Below are 20,303 nucleotides of genomic sequence, written 5' to 3' on the forward strand. Positions count from 1 at the left end.
CCACAAAGGCTCTGAAAGTGAGAAGGAAGTTCTTATCAGATGCAGTGTGAGGCCTTGAGTCCCAGCTATCTGGATGCACCTGCCTCATGCTCTCTCTGGTCAAGCCCTGCTGGGCTGAGAGGGGACCCCTGTGCTCAGCACTCAGAAGAACCCGTTTGGGCCGACCTGTGTGATGCTGGTGGTGGGTGGTCCTTCTAGCTGGAATGTTCCTGATAACAGATGGGGCTCTCAGAGCTGTTTGAAGGTGACAGCTTGATGTATATTAACTGCCAAACTGCTCATTGTGTAGGGGCGGTACAGAAGGAGGCCTGCAGTTGTCAGTGGGCGAAGGGAACTGCAGAAGGAAGTTGGCATGTGGGAAGGCACAGCTCAGGCGAGGCAAGGGCAGAGCTGTGGGCGGGTGGGTGTGCCCAGGAGGTGAGGAGGTGAGCCGGGCTTGGCTCAGAGCCCCTTGGCTCAGACTCCTCACAGAGGGAAGCATATTGGAGAACATTTGCTTAACTGATCTCATAGAAACAGCATCGCAGGAGCCTGGAATTCGAGTGTGGTGTTGTGAGAGGCCTCACAGCTCTCCTGGTGAGACCTGCAGACAGGAAATGGAGGCCCAGGGAGGGAGAGACTTGTCTGAGTTGTACAGTATGTCTTCGTCTCCTGATCGTTGACTAAAGGCAGTCTCTGTATAAATAAGTATAAGTATTCAGACTTTGGTTTGTTTATTTTGTTTTAAAAGTATGATGATCCACACAAAAGAAGTTTAGAAACAAAAGAATAAAACATTATCCAATATGCTAATTATGATCATTTTATGCTTTCATTTTCAGGCTTTAAAAACATATTTTTATGCACTTACAAATCTTCTTCTTCTTCTTCCTCCTCCTCCTTCCCCTTTTCCTCCTCTTCCTCCTCCTCCTCTTTCTTCTTCTCCAAGTGAGAGGAGGGGAGATAGAGAGATAGACTCCTGTGTGGACCCTCATCGGGATCCATCAGGTAGCCCCTGTCTGGGGCTGATGCTCTGCCCATTTGGGGTCATGCTTGCAACTGAGCTATTTTTAGCACCTGAGGCAGAGGCTTCATGGAGCCACACTCAGCTCGAACCAATCAAGCCATGTCTACAGGAGGGTAAGAGAGAAAGAAGGGGGGGTGGAGAAGCAGATGGGCGCTTCTCCTGTGTGTCCTGACCAGGAATTGAACCCAGGACTTCTACACTGGGCTGATGCTCTACCACTGAGATAACTGGCCAGGGCCTAGTTAAGGCTTTCTTTCTTTCTTTTTTTTTCTGAAGCTGGAAACGGGGAGAGACAGTCAGACAGACTCCCGCATGCGCCTGACCGGGATCCACCCGGCATGCCCACCAGGGGGCGACGCTCTGCCCCTCTGGGGCGTCACTCTGTTGTGACCAGAGCCACTCTAGCGCCTGGGGCAGAGGCCAAGGAGCCATCCCCAGCGCCCGGGCCATCTTTGCTCCAATGGAGCCTCGGCTGCGGGAGGAGAAGAGAGAGACAGAGAGGAAGGAGAGGGGGAGGGGTGGAGAAGCAGATGGGCGCTTCTCCTGTGTGCCCTGGCCAGGAATCGAACCCGGGACTACTGCATGCCAGGCCGACGCTCTACCACTGAGCCAACCGGCCAGGGCCTAGTTAAGGCTTTCTTGACCAGAGTTTCATGCCTGTCTAGTGTCCCCCTTGTCCTACTGGGACAGACCATATTTTACAAAAAGGTAATTTGTAGCCAAAATGAGAACAGGACTGGGTAGGAAACTGCCCAGGTTTGCCTAGAACCCCAGACATTACTAATGTTTATGGTCTGCAAGAACAATGGTTCTCATCTCTTGTGCATGTTAGAATCACTTGGGAACTTTTACAAAATATTATGCCTAAATCCGATGCTGGATATTCTGATTACACTGTTCAGGACTGAGACCCAGGCATAGGTATTTTTCTTTCTGAATCTTTCCAGGATTCTAATATGCAGCCAAGATGGAGAACCACTGATGTAAGAAGCCAAATCCTAGAAAGTTCCTCACCACATGTCACATAGAGGATTTAGAATCCTATCCTATAGCAGAGTAGAGACTTTTATCATTTGCATAGTGTGACAGCTGCAATTTGCATAGAACATACTTAAAATTGTTAGGCAAGATATGGCTCAGAATAATGCTTGTTTAATGGGAACAGAATGAAGGTGATTAGAGGGAAGTCCGGGAGTGTGTTTTGAAAGAGAGGGTGGTGCCTTAATCAGTGGCGCAGTGGACGGAGTGTTGTCCCAGAACGCCAAGGTCGCTGATTCAATCTTAGGGATCCCCGGTTCAAGACACAGTCAAGGCATGAATGAATCAATGGGTGTACAACTAAAGGAAACAATGAGTTGATGCTTCTCTTTCTTGCCTTCCCCGTCTACTACCCACATCCTCTTCCTTCCTCTCTTTCTCTCTCTCAAAAAAGAAAAGATAGGGAGGATGGTGATGTAGAAGATTTATTCCTGGCCCACAAGAGGGCTTTGATGTTTCTGATACTGAGGCTCAACAGTAGTTAACAGATTGGGTTGGCGTTGTCCAGAAAACTATGTATGTAGTGTCCACCTCAGCTGGACCCATGGTGGATGCCCTGGGTGTTCCTCACGTCCCTCGTGAACCAGACTTCTCCAGCCCAGAACCTGCGGAATCTCCCAGAAAGCTGGGGAGGTGTGCTGTTGGCAGAGTCGGCTCAGGTCCACAGTGTCTGTCTGTTGTCAGTGAGCAAGGAATGATGGTCACCTCTAGCCTCCTCCACCTCTCTTCAGTTCAGCTCTTAAAAATTGTCTCAAAGGTTTTCCTTCCCTCTGGTTTGGAAAGCTTTGCCATGACTAATTGGGCACATTCAGTATCACTAATGAATACTGGGCACCCTTGGGCTCCTTGATTCTCTGTGTTTTCGGGCTGCCAATCTGCCTTGAGGGACTAGAGAAGGAAAAGGAAATCAATTCAGCAAACATCGTTGGAGCATCTACTTGGTGTCATGAACTGTGGTTGGCAGCAGAGCCTCACTGATGAGTGAGGCAAAACCTTGGCCCTTCCTGATTAGTAAGGTGTGCGTCAGACTATGACAGGTCTCATCTCTGATAGACACGGAGAGCTGTGGGAGCACATGGGAGAGGGGAATTCTGCACAGAGGAGTATTCAGAAGGAAGTTGTTCCAGAAATCTATTATTGTGTTACAAGCCACTCCAAAACTTAGTGACTTAGAACAATTGATGACATTCTCTCAGTTCTGTGGGTTGACTGGGCTCTCTGGGAGTTTCTCACTTAAGGTTCCCTTCAGGGTTGCTGTTCGGTTGCAGTTGGGGCTGAAGCCATCCAAGGCACAACTGGGCTTGGCCTCCAAGCTTCACCTTTCCACTGGAGAAGCAGAGAGAGAGAGAGAGAGAGAGAGAGAGAGAGAGAGAGAGAGATACAGGAGGGATGATAACAGCAGGGCTTAGTGATAAAGATGAGGGGCTTTTATATCTGGCTTCTAATCCTGATTGCCCCTTACTAACTATGAGACCTTGACCAAGTGACAATCTCTCTGAATTTCAGGTTTCATCTGTACAGGGAGGGTAACAGCACCTACCCTATTGAACTATAGTGGGAATCACACACTTGGCACAGTCCCTGGTCTCACTAGACTGGCACTAATGCTGCTGCTGGTGGTTATGACAATGGAAGAAGGGAACAGATGTAACAATACAAATAACAGTGATGTCTGATACTGCGAAAGCAGATGGGTTCATGTTTTTTTTAACTGTATTTGAAAATTTTCAAACATATACAAAAGTAGAGAGTCTAAGCTATAAACTCTCACCCAGATTTATTAATTCCTAAAATGTTGTCACACTTGTTTCATCTAATCTTTTTGATTGTTGCTGAAATGGTTTAAAACAAATCCCAGCTCTCCTATCATTTCACCCCTTTACACCAAACAAACGTACTATTTTAAAACACTTGTTATATCATCTCAAGGTAATTACAGACCTAATATAGTCATTCATCTTTGGAAGTCTCTAATTCCAGGCCACAATCAAGTTTCCTAAGTTGTAAAAAAAGTGACTTGTCCAATTCAGGGTCCCCAGTGCATTCATGCACTACATTTTGTTGCCATATCTTCAAAGTCTCTTAATCTGCAACAGTTCCTTCTCTCCCTTTATAAAGTCATTGAATTATAGAAGAAAAGAAAAAGAAACGAGTCAGTTGCTCAGCAGACTGAGTCACATCCTGGATTTGTCTGGTTGCTTCCTCACAGTTTCACTTAACTTGCTTCTCGGGCACTGGAAACTTCTTTAACTGGAGATTAACTTGAAAGGCTTAATCAGAATCAACTTTTGCAGAGGAAACACAGTTCAAGGGTGTACTTTGTACTTTCTGGGTAAAGTCTTGTGCTTCATGTGGTTGCAGCCTCACTGCTCGTCAGAATCAGCTGGGGCACTTAAAGAAATCTCCATATGGCCTGACAGGGCAGTGGTGCAGTGGATGGAGCGTTGGACTGGGATGCGGAGGACTCAGGTTCGAGACCCCGGGGTCGCCAGCTTGGGCACGGGCTTATCTGGTTTGGGCAAAAAGCCCACCAGCTTGAACCCAGGGTCGCTGGCTCCAGCAGGGGGTTGCTCGGTCTGCTGATGGCCCGTGGTCAGGGCACATATGAGAGGGCGGTCGATGAACAACTAAGGTGTCGCAACACACAATGAAGAACTGATGGTTGGTGCTTCTCGTCTCTCTCCATTCCTGTCTGTTTGTCCCTGTCTGTCCCTCTCTCTGACTCACTCTCTGTCTCTGTAAAAAATAAATAAAAAAAAAATTAAAAAATCTCCATGTGTAGGCTGTATCCCAGACCTTTTAAATCATAATTGGTGGGGATGGGTCCCAGGCATTAAAGCCCCCCATGTGATTCTCATGTGCAGGTGAGGTGTCATGCACTGTATGTCTCATCTGATCAAGAGGCCCATGCATGGTTATCTCATTCTTAGTGATCTCATCCACTCTTAGTGACCTCTTTAAAGTGGAACAGTGGAGATCGGGTGGTGGTAGCCATATCTCTCCATGTAAAGTTCCCAATTAATGTACTGTCTGATGGTTTCATCCACTGGTGATTTTCACTTGAACCAAACAGGACTGCAAGAGGATGATTCTGCATTCCATTCACATTTTTTAAAGCTGGAATTATCTATATAAGAAAGAAATTCACCTTATCCCCCTGGGCTATGTTGTTACCCCAAAATATAATTAAACCTAAGCAAGGTACATGGTTATCATAATCAAGAAGAATGAGCCTGACCAGGCAGTGGCACAGTGGATGGAGCGTCGGACTGGGATGCGGAAGACCCAGGTTCGAGACCCCAAGGTCGCCAGCTTGAGCGCGGGCTCATCTGGTTTGAGCAAAGCTCACCAACTTGGACTCAAGGCCACTGGCTCAAACAAGGGGTTACTTGGTCTGCTGTAGCCCCATGGTCAAGGCACATATGAGAAAGCAATCAATGAACAACTAAGGTGTCACAACGAAAAACTGATAATTGATGCTTCTCATCTCTCTTCGTTCCTGTCTGTCTGTCCCTATCTATCCCTCTCTCTGACTCTCTCTCTGTCTCTGTAAAAAAAAAAAAAAAGAACAGTCACAACTTTTTCTGAGCCCATTTGGAGGAGATGAGGGTTGAAGATGTAAACATTCTTTGAGGTGAAGATCAGAAGAGAGGGGCTGGAAGTTCACTGTATAATGTAAGGTCAGGCCACCCATGGTGAGTGAGGGAGGCAGGAAGAGAACAGAAGTCTGGGGTGTGTGCTGCTGGAAATGTGGCAGGCAATTGATTATCAAGGAAAAGAATGTGGATTGGCTAAGGGTCCAGATGGAAGTAGTGTAAATCTATGTTGGAACCAGTAATAGCAAATTTCTACAGCCAAGTCCAGCAGCAGAAAATAATTCACCAGGTCCGGGCAGCATTGGAGTTGGCAAGGTGAGTACTGAATGAAAAGGGTGAGGGAATTGGGTGCAAATGAGACCATTGCTGCAGTCGCTTCATGATTTCTCTGTGGGTATGTATGGTTTCCCATGCCTGGACCTCACATTTCCCAGCCAACTCGCTTGTCTTTCAAGTCTCATATCATACACTACCTGTAATGCTGGTGCTTGAGGCCGGGTGGGTTCGCATTGAATTCAGGCATGAGTAGAGGAACTGCAGAGCCAGAAAAGGTCAGACCATACCCCTTTATTGAAGGCTCGCAGAGACAGGCAAGTGAATAAACAAAGGAAAACTGCTTTTTGCAGTAGAGAGAAAGGGAGCAGGAAAACCTCCCTTCTTGGTGGCGGTGGCGGCTGAGGGAACCAGGGACCCACACCTCACGGTGGTGGAAGAGCATCAAGGGGGAGCACCCATAGTTTTTCATAGAGACACACATGTGGCTTTCTGCCAAGTGCTCATGCACTAATTGTGCAAAGAGCTTGCAGCCGGGAAACCAGTGAGCAAGCCTAACATAGCTGTTTTCCCCACACTACCTGACCCAGAAGCCACCCCTGACAAAGCCCTTGTCTGACTGAGTAGCCCTTTTTTCTGCTCCCACAGCTCCCTTCGTGGCCCTATCACAGCTTGTATCAGAGCACTGCGATTGTTTATTTGGTTGTATCTCTCAATGGACTCTAAGTTCTGGTTGAAGTCCATGGAGATGCATTGTGGGCTGTGAAGGGAGGATGCTGTTGAGAAATAACAGTGGTAGCAGAAAGGACTACATGTGAACCCCAAACATCATTGTTGATCTTAGTCACTGAGGGTGACATCACACACATAAACCCATGCTTTCACATTTTTAAAACATGGGTCAGATTGTACCAACCTCTTCTGGAGTTTCCAACATCTTTAGAGATGCATTCTTTCAGCAAGTGCATGCAGAGCCCTGCTGTGGTCTAGATCCTGAGCTGAGCCCGAGCACAGCCATGCATGGCAGAAGAAGAGGAAACTCTCTCCTCCAGGAGACCACGAAATAGAGGGGCGCTGAGCAATCAGCAAGTAGAAGGTGGGTGACTGGTGCTGGATGCTGCAAGGTACAGTGGTTAGGGTAAGGGATGTGGAGCCCGGCTGAAGAAGCTCAGATTCTTGCTTTGTTGCTGACTAGCTGAGTAAACACAGGCAAATTACTTCTTGTGTCTTGGTCTCCCCATCTGTGAACCACAGATAATACCTATCTCATAGGATTATGAGGATTAAATGAGTGCATGTACACATACACACACACACTTACATACACGTACACACTCACCATAGTCCTCCTTTATCTGTGGGGCAAATGTTCTAGGACCCCCAGTGGATACTTGAAACCACAGATAGTACCAAATCCCTTATATACTCTGTTTTTTTCTATATATTCATACCTTTGACAAAATTTAATATATAAATTAGGCATAGTAAGAGATTAACAATAACTAATAAAAATAGAACAATTATAACAATCTACTGTAATTAAAGTTATATAAACATGATCTCTCAAAATATCTATTGTACTATACTCACCTTTTCACTCATGGCTTCTCTCTGGCATACCTGAGTTGCCAGCATCACTGCTTTTGCACTTTGGGGTCATTATTGAGTAAAATAAGGGTGACTTGAACAGGGTGGCTTGACTCTGGGTGATACCACCAGAGTCACTCTGTTCACCAAGATGGCTGCTGACTCACTAAGGGTGGGTAGCTATATAGTGTGGATACGCTGGACAGAAGGATGCTTCACATTCTGGGCAGGATGGTGTGAGATTTCAGCACACTCCTCAGAACAGTGTGCAATTTAAAATTTGTGAATTGTGTATTTCTGGAATTTCCCATTTGATATTTCAGATTGCGGTTGGCTAAGGGTAATAGACTATGGAAAGTGAAACTGCGGATAAGGGGAGAACTACTGTGTATCTTAGAATAGTGGTGACACGTTGTAAATGCTATATAGATATTGGATGCCCTTTATTATTACTGTGAGAGACGTGTATATGCAGATAGCGAGGTCACAAGTGAGGATGGCCAATGCCGGCTGGAGTGCAAGGAGAGGCAGGAAAGGCTCACAGAGTGGCCCGGAGCTGCAGCATGAGAAGCCAGTAAACAGGCCGCCTGGAGGTGGGGCCCTGTGAAGGAGGGATGGGGGCTTGCAGGGCACGTGCTCATTTGGGAACATGGGTTCTGAGGAAACACAGGTTGATAAAACGTTCCTGTCAGGAGCAGAAGTCTGGCCAGAAGCAGAACCCAGGACTTGGAGACAGCGCAGAGATCCTGTTGGCAGCTTACCGCTTGTCCAGGAAAGTGGCCACAGGATGGCTTTCTGTCTCCAGAATAAACCAGGGCCATTTGCAGGCTGATTGGGATTTTTTTAAAGAAGGAGATACAACTTGTTGGTGCTGGAGATGACACTAATTTTCTTATGTGGGCTGCATGCGTCATCCAGGAACACAGCTAGAAATGTAAGTACACTTCCCACAGCCCTCTGTGTCACTCCGTGCCTGCCCGGGACTGGTCATTACTTCAGGCAGCTCAGATCTCCCATCCCCATGGGGAAGGAGGTCCAGTGTTGGGTGGATCCCTTTGAGCTGGAGGAACTGGGTCCTAGACCTCCTGGGTCCATACCAAACCTTACAAGCCTGAAAAAAGATGGGGGAAAAACACCTGCGCCCTTCCACTCTGGGGTGGGTTTTTGGATACAGCCACACGGCTTCTTCTCATATGACCTTGGGTATATCCCACAGCTCCTCAGCTCTTCTGATTTCTCCTCTAAAACTGCGGTCCAGATCCCTCCTGTCAGAGCTCTGACAAGGATGAACTGTGGTGGCACAGTCAGGACATCTGCCTACAGAGGAGGGCTCTTCTGCTGTCTTTCCTTGAAGCCCCCAGGACAGCCCCTCTGAACCTCAGTATGGAGCTGCAAGAAGTAGGGCACATACAGAAACAGATCATTGTTTTCGTGTCTCTCCTCTCCTCTAAAATCAATAATTTTTTTTAAAGAAAAAGTACTCCAATTCAGTTATTACCTTCCTTCACTGATAGTCTAAAATGCTATGACTGAGGCAAGAACAAATTGCCTCAAGGCAGCACAAGGGATGTGTTTGTGCCAGACTAGTTAGAGTTGGATGGGTCATTAATGGCACATAATCGAGTAAAAGCTCCCAGCAGGTGCTGAATCCATCTGGTTGCCAGTGGACAGGCAGTACCATTTGGATCGACAGTGTGGTTCTTTATTTAGGGTTGAATCACAGGTGGGGGCTGGAGACAGAAACTAGAAGGGCTCTTCCCCAAGCCTCGCTGAGGCTCCATCAGCCCCTTGTGGGAAGAAGAGGCGGGGACAGTGTCTGGGGCTGGGCAGGCCTGGAATCAGAGCAGAGAGGCAGGAGGAGTCCCAGCCCCCAGAGCAGCCTGAACTCTCAGCCTTCTCTCAGGCCCTGGTCAAACTCAGACTCCTCGAGGAAGTATGCAGCCTGGCCTTTCAGGAAAAACAAGGGTTTGGGACTGAGACTCTTGTCCTGATTTTACCTCTTCCTGACTATATAACTTTGGGCAAGTTATTTCCCCTTTGGAACCTCAGTTACTTCATCTGTAAAATCAGGATAACAGCAATCCTGATGTGTGGATTAGATGAGATAACGGAAGTACCCTGCACTTTGGTTGGAATGTTGTCCGTGCACAGAGCAGTTGCTCTGTGCCATTGGAGAGGCTCAGGACTATTCATGGATCTGCCTTCATCTCCTGGTGAATTCTAAGCTTTTCCGGAGTGAGGACTATTTCAAACTCATGTCTAATCTCTACTGTGCCTGGAGCAGAGTAGGTGTCCAGCGAAAGCATCCTGGACTAAATGGAAGATGAACTCCACGAGAACAGATAGCCTTTTGCTCCTTGCCAGTCTTCCTCATCAGCCTACCTTCCTGGCTCCTATCAGCTAGCCAGGTGCCGGTCAGCATGTGTGAGTGTGCAGGCCTGGCCCTTGGGACTGGGTATGCCATGGGAACCCAGGTCAGGGGACAAAACTGGGCAGGAGGAGAGAGGCAGGCCAGTCACGACATGCCCAGGGGCCCAGCTCCTGTCTCTTTGGCGTTATAGCCCAAGTAACGCGATCCACCAGCCAGACCCTGTTCTGGCCGCAGAGGCTGTTCTCAGTCGTTTGTGATGGAAGCCTCCAGCAGAACATCACAGTTAACTGCAAAGAAGGGTGAGTCACGCAAAGCTGCCTGAAAGGAAAGGGCACTCATGAAAGGACACAAAGACCAGCCAGAAGGCTGCTAGAGACCAGCTCTGGTGTCCGGGAGCAAAGGGCTTTCAGAAACCATAATCAGACCTACTCTGTCCCCATTGTGTGTCATGGACGAGTCACAGGTCATTGTTCCTTACATATCTTACACTATTATTATTCTCCGAGATGTTAGAAATAGAAAAAGTCCAAATAACAAGAGAAGTATCTCTGTACATGTGATTATTTAATCCTCATGACCGTGCTATGGGGGAAGCGATGTCAGCCTCACTTACAGATGTCAAAGCCAAGACCTGGAGATTTTGTGGTTTGTCCAAAGTTACAGTGATAACTGTGTGATATGAAACCAGAGCCATCTGCCATCAAAGCTGTTACATGAAACTTCCCAGGACCGAGAGACCATAGGAATAGGCTGACAATTCCATCATTATGTCAAGAGTTTATTAAGGGAACTTCCATACAAGGCTAGTCTCAGGAAGGGGCAAGACAACACAGATATTCACGCGCCGTGCAGCAGACACTGTGAGGATATATAGAACAGGGCAGGATGGATGGAGTACTGGTGTGTGACCTGTCCCAGATGAGGTAAAATGGTTTACTTACTTGCCTGGGCTGGAGTAACAGCCTTTTCCAGAAATCAGTACCAACTAGCATGCTGTGGGTCACAGAGAAGGGGTCGACCAGAGGAGATTTTCAAGAAGCAATCTCTGATCTGGCCTGGATTTGTGAGGTTTGGCAGCAGTCACATCATGAAATAGTCTCTCTTCCACAAGAGCCCGTGCTCCATTCTCTGCACCACGGTCAGGTCCAATCTTCTAGCCAGTGCAGGACTGACCTCTAGCATCCATGACGCTCATCATCCAAGTCTGACCGCTTCTGCCAATGTCGTTTCACCACCTTGCAGTAAAAATTCCAGTGAATACCCGGCACTTATGTAAGTGTAGGCAGATGCCAGGCACTATTCAATGCCCATTTCAAACATGGGCTCCCAAACCCTAAAATAGCCCCAGGAGGTAGGTACCCTTATTTCCTTCACTTTACAGATGCGGACAGAGAGGTTAAGAAACGTGCCAAGTTCACACAACTATTAAGTAATAGATACTTAATATCTTAGCCAAGGTGACCACCCCCTGAGGTCACGTTCTTGTCCACTTTTCTGAGAGCCTTCCTCAGGCAGCCCACTTTGCTGCTGTGCTTTAACCTGCCCACTTCACTCTTCCACCCCACCTGAATCTCCTCTAGCTCGAGGTCCGATTTCTTTCCCTCTTCTGGAGTAAATCAGTCTCAGTGGAGAGTGCAGAGCTGTCCCAAATTCCAGCATCACTGAATGAGCCTTCAGATTGGATGAGCTTATCAGGAGTCACAGCACCCCACTGGCTCTTGAGTCATTTTCCATTGAACATGGTGAGTCAGGGGCTCCACATTCCACTGGCTTAGCAATTGCTTCTCCCAAGGGCTCAGTTCAGCTTCTGAGCCTGTGCAAGAAAGCTTCTAGACTCTTAAGGATTCACACCCTTTCTGGACTTCTAGTTGTCTTGGGGGCTGTATACACGGTCACCTCCTAGACAAGGTCAAATGAGAGCAGAATGATAATTCTCAGCAGGGACCAGGTGTTACCCTAAGGTTGTGGTTGGTTGGAATGTGAAGTGATGCTCTTCTTCACCTCAAGGCTACACGGGAGATGGGTTAGGTTCATTGCAGGCCACGTGAAGGTGCCACTTATGGGACTAAGGAGCATGGATTGCAAACTGTCAGGTATGGCTCCCCAGCACTTACCTGAATGTCTATCAAAGCAGTTCTTCTCTCAGCCCACTCATTAAGCAGTGATATGTTAGAGGAAGAAGGAGAAGGACAGCAGAAAGTACAAATTTCTCATCTATTGTTGACTCGATTCTTCCTCCTTAGTATAAAGAATGAAAATGCCAGGGAAAGGAGTCATCCTTGGTTTTAGCCAAGTCCTGAGACATGATCTAAGCAAAAAAGGAAATGTATTGGGATGTTATCAGGGAACTTATGGAAGTAATAGGAAGTCTAAAGACAGCCTGGAAACAGGATAGGAGTCAGGACAGGAAGTTCTTGACAGAGCGCTATGTCTTTGCATTACTCTGCTCAACATTTAAAGCCCCAGAGGAGAGTCTGATTGGTTGAACCTAAGTCATGGGCCCACCTCCTTGTTTATTCTGCAGTGACAGAGGAGGTACCTGATGAAGGGAGTCTCCTGGAATGGGAGCAAAGCACACCAATGTGCTGTACACCAATCTGCACACAATGGAGGGAGGGAACGCCCCAAAGGACACTAGCATTGTCATTTATTTTTAGACAGAAAAAGAATGCTGGGTAGCCAAAGTGAACATCCACATAAAACAACAAACATCTACTTCATCTATAACAGTAGAGCTCAAGTCATTAGTAATTTAAAAATAAAAACCAGAAGCTCTCCCCGCCCCTCGCCACCTTCATTAAAGGCATAGGGAACTGGTGTTAGGAGAATGGCCATCTGCAGGTGTTGCAAGATGTTTCATCCCATCCTGGGGACGACTAGATGAGACCTTCCAATGCGACAAAGAAGTCCAAACAAATCCATGTGTCTTATTAAAGCAAATTGAAAGTCCATATCCTGGTACAGTTATTTGGTTCAAAAAGCCATAGGATGCAGCTCATCTAAAAGCATTGTTATGAAGGGTAAATTAGATGATGTGGAGCTCTGAATGCAATAAAAGTGTTTTCTCTCTGTGAGTTGTTTCCAATGTATAAACAGTTTCGCTCCCTTATGCCTGGTCTGAACAAGACGTCCTTATTTGAGATTATGGGATGATATGATGGTTCTGGAGGGTTGAGGTTAAGGTTAATTTTTTAGGTTATAAGAGGGCAAACTCCAACCAAGAGACAAGTAAAAACAAACAAACAATGACATGGAGAAAATGGGCAAGAACAACCATTTAGAATGCCCCTTTGTGGGACTCCCAGGTTATTAAGCCTTCTACATAGGGCACCATAAATTATATTCAGACAGAAATGGGAGTTGGGTTGTTATGGACAGCTGGGCCCACTAGTCCGACACAAAAAATATGCCCCATCAGGTAGGTCTGCCATTGTGTAATGACATACCATCCCGTCCTTCGGGCAGTCCCGTGGGCGGCACCATGACTGCAGTCCTGTGATCCGGTAGCAGGAGGGCTCAGGCAGGCACATTGCAGGCACTGACAGCAACAGATGCCTCATGCTGAGACCAGGTCCAGTGCAGGATAAGCTCTGAGAATTGAGTAGATGCTTAGACAGGGGTCCAGAAGTTAACTCCTGGAGACTCTAGTTTTTTTGTTTTTTGGGGTTTTTTTATAAATAAATTTTTATTTTAATGGGGTGACATCAATAAATCAGGGTAATATATTCAAAGGAAACATTTCCAGGTTATCTTGTCATTTAGTTCTGTTGCATACCCATCACCCAAAGAGAGATCGTCCTCCGTCACCCTCTATCCAGTTTTCTTTGTACCCCTCCCCCTCCCCCTCCCTCTCCTTCCCTCCCCCAACTCCCATAATCACCACACTCCTGTCCATGTCTCTTAGTCTCGCTTTTATGTCCCGCCAATGTATGGAATCCTGCAGTTCTTGTTTTTTTCTGATTTGCTTATTTCACTCCGCATAATGTTATCAAGATTCCACCATTCTGCTGTAAGTGATCCAATGTCATCATTTCTTCTAGCTGAATAGTATACCATGGTATATATGTGACACATCTTCTTTATCCAGTCTTCTATTTTTTTTTACAGTGATTAAAAGCCGTTAAGCAAACTCTTGGCCAATACAGCAAGAATCCATAAAAGAGTAGTGTCCTTAACATGTTCACCAAGTCCAAGTTGGCCCCATCACTATGCCAAATCCCTGAAAAATGCAACCCAACCACAGTTCAGTCTGTTAGGAGCTGTCACAGGGAGCAGGAATCCAGGAAAAGTCCACCTCCAGGAAAAGTCCACATGGCACTGGAATTGTTGTCACCATTCTATACTTTGCAGCTCATGTCCAAGTCCCAATGACTGCTGCTTCTAGCTGGTAATGAGTCAGGTAGACTGGAAAAGCCATTTGCAGAATGCGTGGATATGGAGCTTCTGTTCTCCTCTGCCTGGAGAGATGAGACCAAGTTGCTTTTCCCTGGAGCTCTGCGACTGTGGCATGGTAAAGAGAACCTTGGGATATACTAAGCTGGGTGGCAAAGGTAGATTCATAATAGAAGTTGGCAAAAGGGGGAAAGAGAGCTCTAAATTAGGAGTAGGTCCCAGCCTGAAATATGAGTGGGGCATTAAGGTAGGAGGGATAAAGGAAACACTATATATTAAGCAAAGCAGCAGAAAATAGGACTATCAACACCCACAACAGAGATCTTTGAGGGAAGAATAAAAAACCTGACTATTCAGGCGAGACTCTGGGTTTGATGCTTTGACTGGGAAACCTGTACATACAGTATGTGTTCAGACAATCCTTGTGCATCACCAGCCTGCTCAAAACATCGAAGAGGGCTTACCAGGCCCTCCATTAGCTGCATAGCTGCATAATGCCACCAACATATTTCACAAAGAGGGATGATTAGTTTTGAAGTTTGAAGAGACTTCAATTCAGTACTTGCTCCATGGTTAATAGCTCCGAGTAGTAGAAATTTTCCTCTGTCCCTTCTACCTCTGGTTCTCATTCTGCCCTGAGGTGTCCCTAATTATGGCAGATTCTTCTTGCGCAGATGGCCCCTCCCATCTGTGCGCTCAGAGGCTCCCAGGTTACTTTCTCCCTGCTGAGCCCCCTCCCTCTGTTAAGTCAATCACTCATTGGCAAATTTCTCAGATTCCTGAGCAGATCCTGGCTACCTCCTCAGGCCTGCCCCCCCCAGGAGGCCTTACTTAACCCTTACTGTGCTGTGGGGTCACTCCTGCTGTCTAGCTGGAAGCATCTGGCAGTGTACGATCTCACTCTTCCTTCAGTCTCGGTCAGCTGTGGGGTCGGGTCTCACCTCCAGTGTTCCAAGTCCATCAGGGCTTGACTTTAACCAGCTCTGCCCTTGAGGGGGCTGCTGCATTGGGCCTCCCTGCCAAGCCCCCTCCCTTCCAGGGCTGAGTCCAGGTGGTTGACTGTGAGCCAGGGATTCCACGGTTGAGTCCCCACCACCCACGTTCTTGGTTCTTCTATGCCCCCAGCAGCCCACTCAGGGCCTGGCCCAGAAGCAGAGAAGGCACTGCTGCCAGCCTCCTGCTTTTTTTTTCTTTTTTTTTTAACTTTTTCTGAAGCTGGAAACGGGGAGAGACAGTCAGACAGACCCCCGCATGCGCCCGACTGGGATCCACCCGGCACGCCCACCAGGGGCAAGGCTCTGCCCACCAGGGGGCGACATTCTGCCCCTCTGGGGGCGTCGCCCCGCGGCGACCAGAGCCACTCCAGCGCCTGGGGCAGAGGCCAAGGAGCCATCCCCAGCGCCCGGGCCATCCTTGCCCCAACGGAGCCCCGCTGCGGGAGGGGAAGAGAGAGATAGAGAGGAAGGAGGGGGGGGGTGTGGAGAAGCAAATGGGCGCCTCCCCTATGTGCCCTGGCCGGGAATCGAACCCGGTTCCCCCGCACACCAGGCCGACGCTCCACCGCTGAGCCAACCAGCCAGGGCCCAGCCTCCTGCTTTTGCTGTTGTCTGACACCCACACAGATGACAGAGTCCCCCTGAGCCCAGAGTTGTGACAGTCTCTGTGCAGCTCTGTGCAGGCAGGCCTAGAGTTCTTGTCCTTTTAGGGGCCACCAGAGGGGTGCGGGGTATGGGAAAAGGTTGTGTGGGTTGGGCCAGGAGCCAGGGAGGAGCTGCACAGCTAATCTTGGCAAGTGTTGTTTGTGCCTCCAACTCAAGCATCTCCTGGGCTGAGAAAACAGTCTAGAAACAGAGGAGGCCCCCAGCAGGGACAAGGCTTCAATTTTCAGCTAGGCACATCCACAGCCCCAGTCGGCCCCATTGTCCCTGAGAACTGTGGGGTGTTTATCAGAAGCTCTTGTAGAAACTGTAATCTGTATTTCATTTTATGGATTTATATTTGCATTGTTCACTTCCCTTTCCCTAGAGTTGCTTTTGGTGTATTTCTTTTCTTTTCTTTTTTTAGAGAGAAGTGAATGGGGAGAGAAAAAAAAGATAGAAACATCGATTTGTTTTTTTAACTATCTACTCATTCATTGGTTGTTTCTTGTATGCACCCTGACTGGGGATCAAACCCACAACATTGACATATCAGGATGGCATTCTAACCAGCTGAGCTACCTGGTCAGGGCCTGTTTCTTTTGAATAGTTTTCAATAATGCCGAAGAGAGAAGGCATCCTCCTGCCACCTCCATCTGTCTTTATGACTTCTAAGCTGGAGAGACAGGCAGCAACACCTTCTCCCAAGCAGAAGGCGGTGGCAAGAGCTGCAGGCGGGAGGGGCAAGGATTAAAAAGTGTCAGGAGCTCCATTGTGTGTGATCAGATTTCATTCTCACCACAACCCTGCAGATAATTATTATTCCCATTTCACTCAGTCTCAGCAACTCTGAGACTCAGAGAAGTTGAGTTACTTGGTTGACCCCCAGCAGGTAAGTGACAGACCCAGGATTAGAGCTCAGGTCTGACTCCACAGCCTCTTTTGCTTCCATGGTGACTCTGGGCTCAAAGGGGAGGGGCAGGGATGCTTCACCTCTCAGATTCAGAGTCCACTGCCCCAGACCACTCCTCTCACCCCTTGGAGGATCATGTGCCTATGGGTCGGTCCTTTCTTAGATGTATGAATGAGCATTCTCAGCAGTAAGACAAATCAGTGAGAGAAGGAAGAGACAAAGTGTCTGAGTCTGGAGGATCCGACCCACCTACACAGACAGGCCCCTTGGCCGGGCTCTGTTCTCTGGGCCTCAGGGAAGGGCCACATGTTGGGGAGTTGTCACTGGGCAGGGAGTAGTCCAATTAGGCCAGGGAGTTATCTTCAGCTTCACCTACAGGAGCAAGTATTGTCTAAGGAACTCCACACAATTGAATTTAAGTATGGGCAGTACCCCCAGTCACTCTGTGTCTGTCTGCTTATTCAAGCCAAGGGGTCCGAGTGTCTGGGATTTGATGAAAACACCACGCTGGGATGCCGGAACTAGAGAGTCCCTTGGGACAGGGGTCCCCAAACTACGGCCCGCGGGCCACATGTGGCCCCCTGAGGCCATTTATCCGGCCCCCGCTGCACTTCCGGAAGGGGCACCTCTTTCATTGGTGGTCAGTGAGAGGAGCATAGTTCCCATTGAAATACTGGTCAGCTTGTTGATTTAAATTTACTTGTTCTTTATTTTAAATATTGTATTTGTTCCCATTTTGTTTTCTTACTTTAAAATAAGATATGTGCAGTGTGCATAGGGATTTGTTCATAGTTTTTTTATAGTCTGGCCCTCCAATGGTCTGAGGGACAGTGAACTGGCCCCCTGTGTAAAAAGTTTGGGGACCCCTGACTTGGGATGATCTCATTGAACCTCCTTATGTAACATGGAAGAGTGAAGTCACACAGTTTGTTCACCCAGGCAGCTCCAGATTCCCCAGGAGCACTGGTGACCAGCCCAGTGCTCTGTTCCCTTCCCAGTGGCTGTCAACAGCCTGGGTATCAGCCACATCAGAATCATCTGGTTCTGGACCAGAATCTCCAGTGAGGTCCAGGAATCCACGTTGAGTCTGTTCGTTAGGCCACACAAATGCATTTAAACAAACTTCAGTTATTAGGGTGTTTTACCAGACAGAACTAAGAGACTGAATTTAGCCTGACTTGCCCTCCTCTGGCCCTGCAGCATAGAATGCAGCAGAGTCCTGCCCAGTGGGTAAGTAGGCTGGATGAGGTATGAGAGGATAAGAAGTGTCATCTTTAGAGGAGTCTATACCCTCCAGTTCAACATAGGCCCTGTTCAACCCATATCACTCCTTTGGGTCCCCAGTCTGGAAACCTAAAGTGTGCCCCTCCATGGCAGTGTGGCAAACACCTGGTCAGAGTCCAAAGTGTGGGAAACAGGCTGTAAACTGGCAAGGTCGTTATAGCCTAAGGCTTAGTTTAAGTCTAAGCCTTTCCCACTCTTTTAATACTAAGATCTCTTAACACTAAGATCTCTTAATACTAAGATCTTTTAATACTAAGATCTTTTCAACGCTAAGCTTTTCCCCACACCCTTGACTTTTGCATGATGTGGGGTGGTACACTCTCATGAGGAATCCAATTTATGCCTCAGATGAGTGGCTTTGTATCAGAGACTTCCCTATTTGTATATTGGCTTAAAGGCTTTAATTGTCTATGATATATAATAAAGCAAAGACCGGGGGCTCTCACTCTCTGATCTTGCCATCAGCATTGCAGAAACCTCCCATTCCCATCCTCTTTTCTCCATGAGTCTATTTTCTTAATTCTGCACTGTTCTCCCTCAGGACCTGGGATTACTAGCTGTGCTGGTTCACAGCACCAAAGAGCAGGATTCTAGGTCTAACTCTGACTTTAACTGTGGAACCCTGGAGAAATAAGACATCCTACACTGGGTCTCATTCTCCTCGCCAGTATAATGAGAGGTTGCACCAAGTGGTGTTCCACCCTTCTTGCTCTCACATTCAGGAGCCCTGTGATTCATTGATGGTAGACCTATCTGAATCACTGGTGTCCTCCACCACACCCATTTAGGACCTGGAGCATAGTAGGTGCTTCATAGAAGTTTATTATCAGAAGAAACTAATTTGGAAGTTTAAGCATTGAGGGAGTTTGTTTTGGTTAGCGACTGACTCAGGAGCCACAGGCATATAAGTAAGAAAACATGTTCTCCTGGGAGACCTGTTACAGGAACAGCTTTCAAAAAGCAGTGTCTCTGAACCTGCAGTCTTCCCATTGAGTGTGGGGACAGACACTAGGTAGAGCTAGAAGGGAGGCAGTGGTCTTCTAGATGCAGACTTGGGGGTGTGGGCTGGCTTAGAGAAACACTGGGGCCATTCTGATTTTTAAGGAGCCTGACTTCAGGGTATACTGTTTGAGACAATATGAAAGGGATTAATTACAGCTGCTTGTGGGGAAGCTTGAGGTGGCTTCATGGAAGGATATGCTTGATTTAAGGCCATGTAGGGAAGAACTGAAGGATTTGTTTAGTGGTTGAGTCAATCTGTAGTTTCTAAGAGAAGGTAACTATTGCCTTTAGGAATGGGGCTCTTATTCCAGAGCTTAGAGCAGACCCTGGCACATGATGTATGCTACTGAGTATTCACATTCTGGCTGTATTTTCATTAAAAATCTCCCAAAGACTGGTTTCGTGGACTGGTTACAGATTCAGAAATATGCAGACCAATTTGTGGTCATAACCCATGACATTTTCACTCCAACCTTCCAATTGCTCCACCATTGACCTAACTTGCCCTCTACTAGCCTGCAAATTCTTTCTTTAGTTTCTATTCAGGCTCCTAAAAAAAGAAAACTAAATGTCCTGGCTCATCTTTTTTGGATCATATCAGGCCAAGCTATGATTGGTGCCTCCTCCTGCCTTGTCCAGTCAGCTGTGGCCAGCAGGCAAGAGAGGATGTGGGGGCAAAGTGAGGTCTCTCAATCGCAGAGCTTGTGTACAGGCCAGTTCTCCTCATAGGCTGCAGTTAGGCAGGCCCAGAAACATATCAGTATATGTGTGTTATCTCAGCCCTCAGACTGCCTGTAACTGTCCGGTTCTCCAGAGAACCCTAGATATAAAATATATAAATGTGTATATGTACATATATAACTGAATAATATATATACTATATAATACACACACACACACAGATTTATTTTAAGAAATTGGCTCACACAATTGTGAGGGCTGTCAAGTCCCAAATCCACAGGGCAGGACAGCAGCCTGATCAAGGAGGAGTTGATGCTGCATTCTTGAGGCAGAATTTTTTCCTCTCCAAGAAACCACAGGTTTTGTTCTTGAGGCCTTTAACTGGATGAGACCCATGCACATTATTGAGAGTAACCTCCTTGACTTATATAAACTGATTGTAGATGTTAACACCATCTACAAATTAACTTCACAGTAACATCTAGAAAAGTGATTAGATATATGGGTGCTAGAGTCTAGCCAA

This window comes from Saccopteryx bilineata, chromosome 8 (genome assembly GCF_036850765.1).
Source record: "Saccopteryx bilineata isolate mSacBil1 chromosome 8, mSacBil1_pri_phased_curated, whole genome shotgun sequence".
NCBI lineage: Eukaryota > Metazoa > Chordata > Mammalia > Chiroptera > Emballonuridae > Saccopteryx > Saccopteryx bilineata.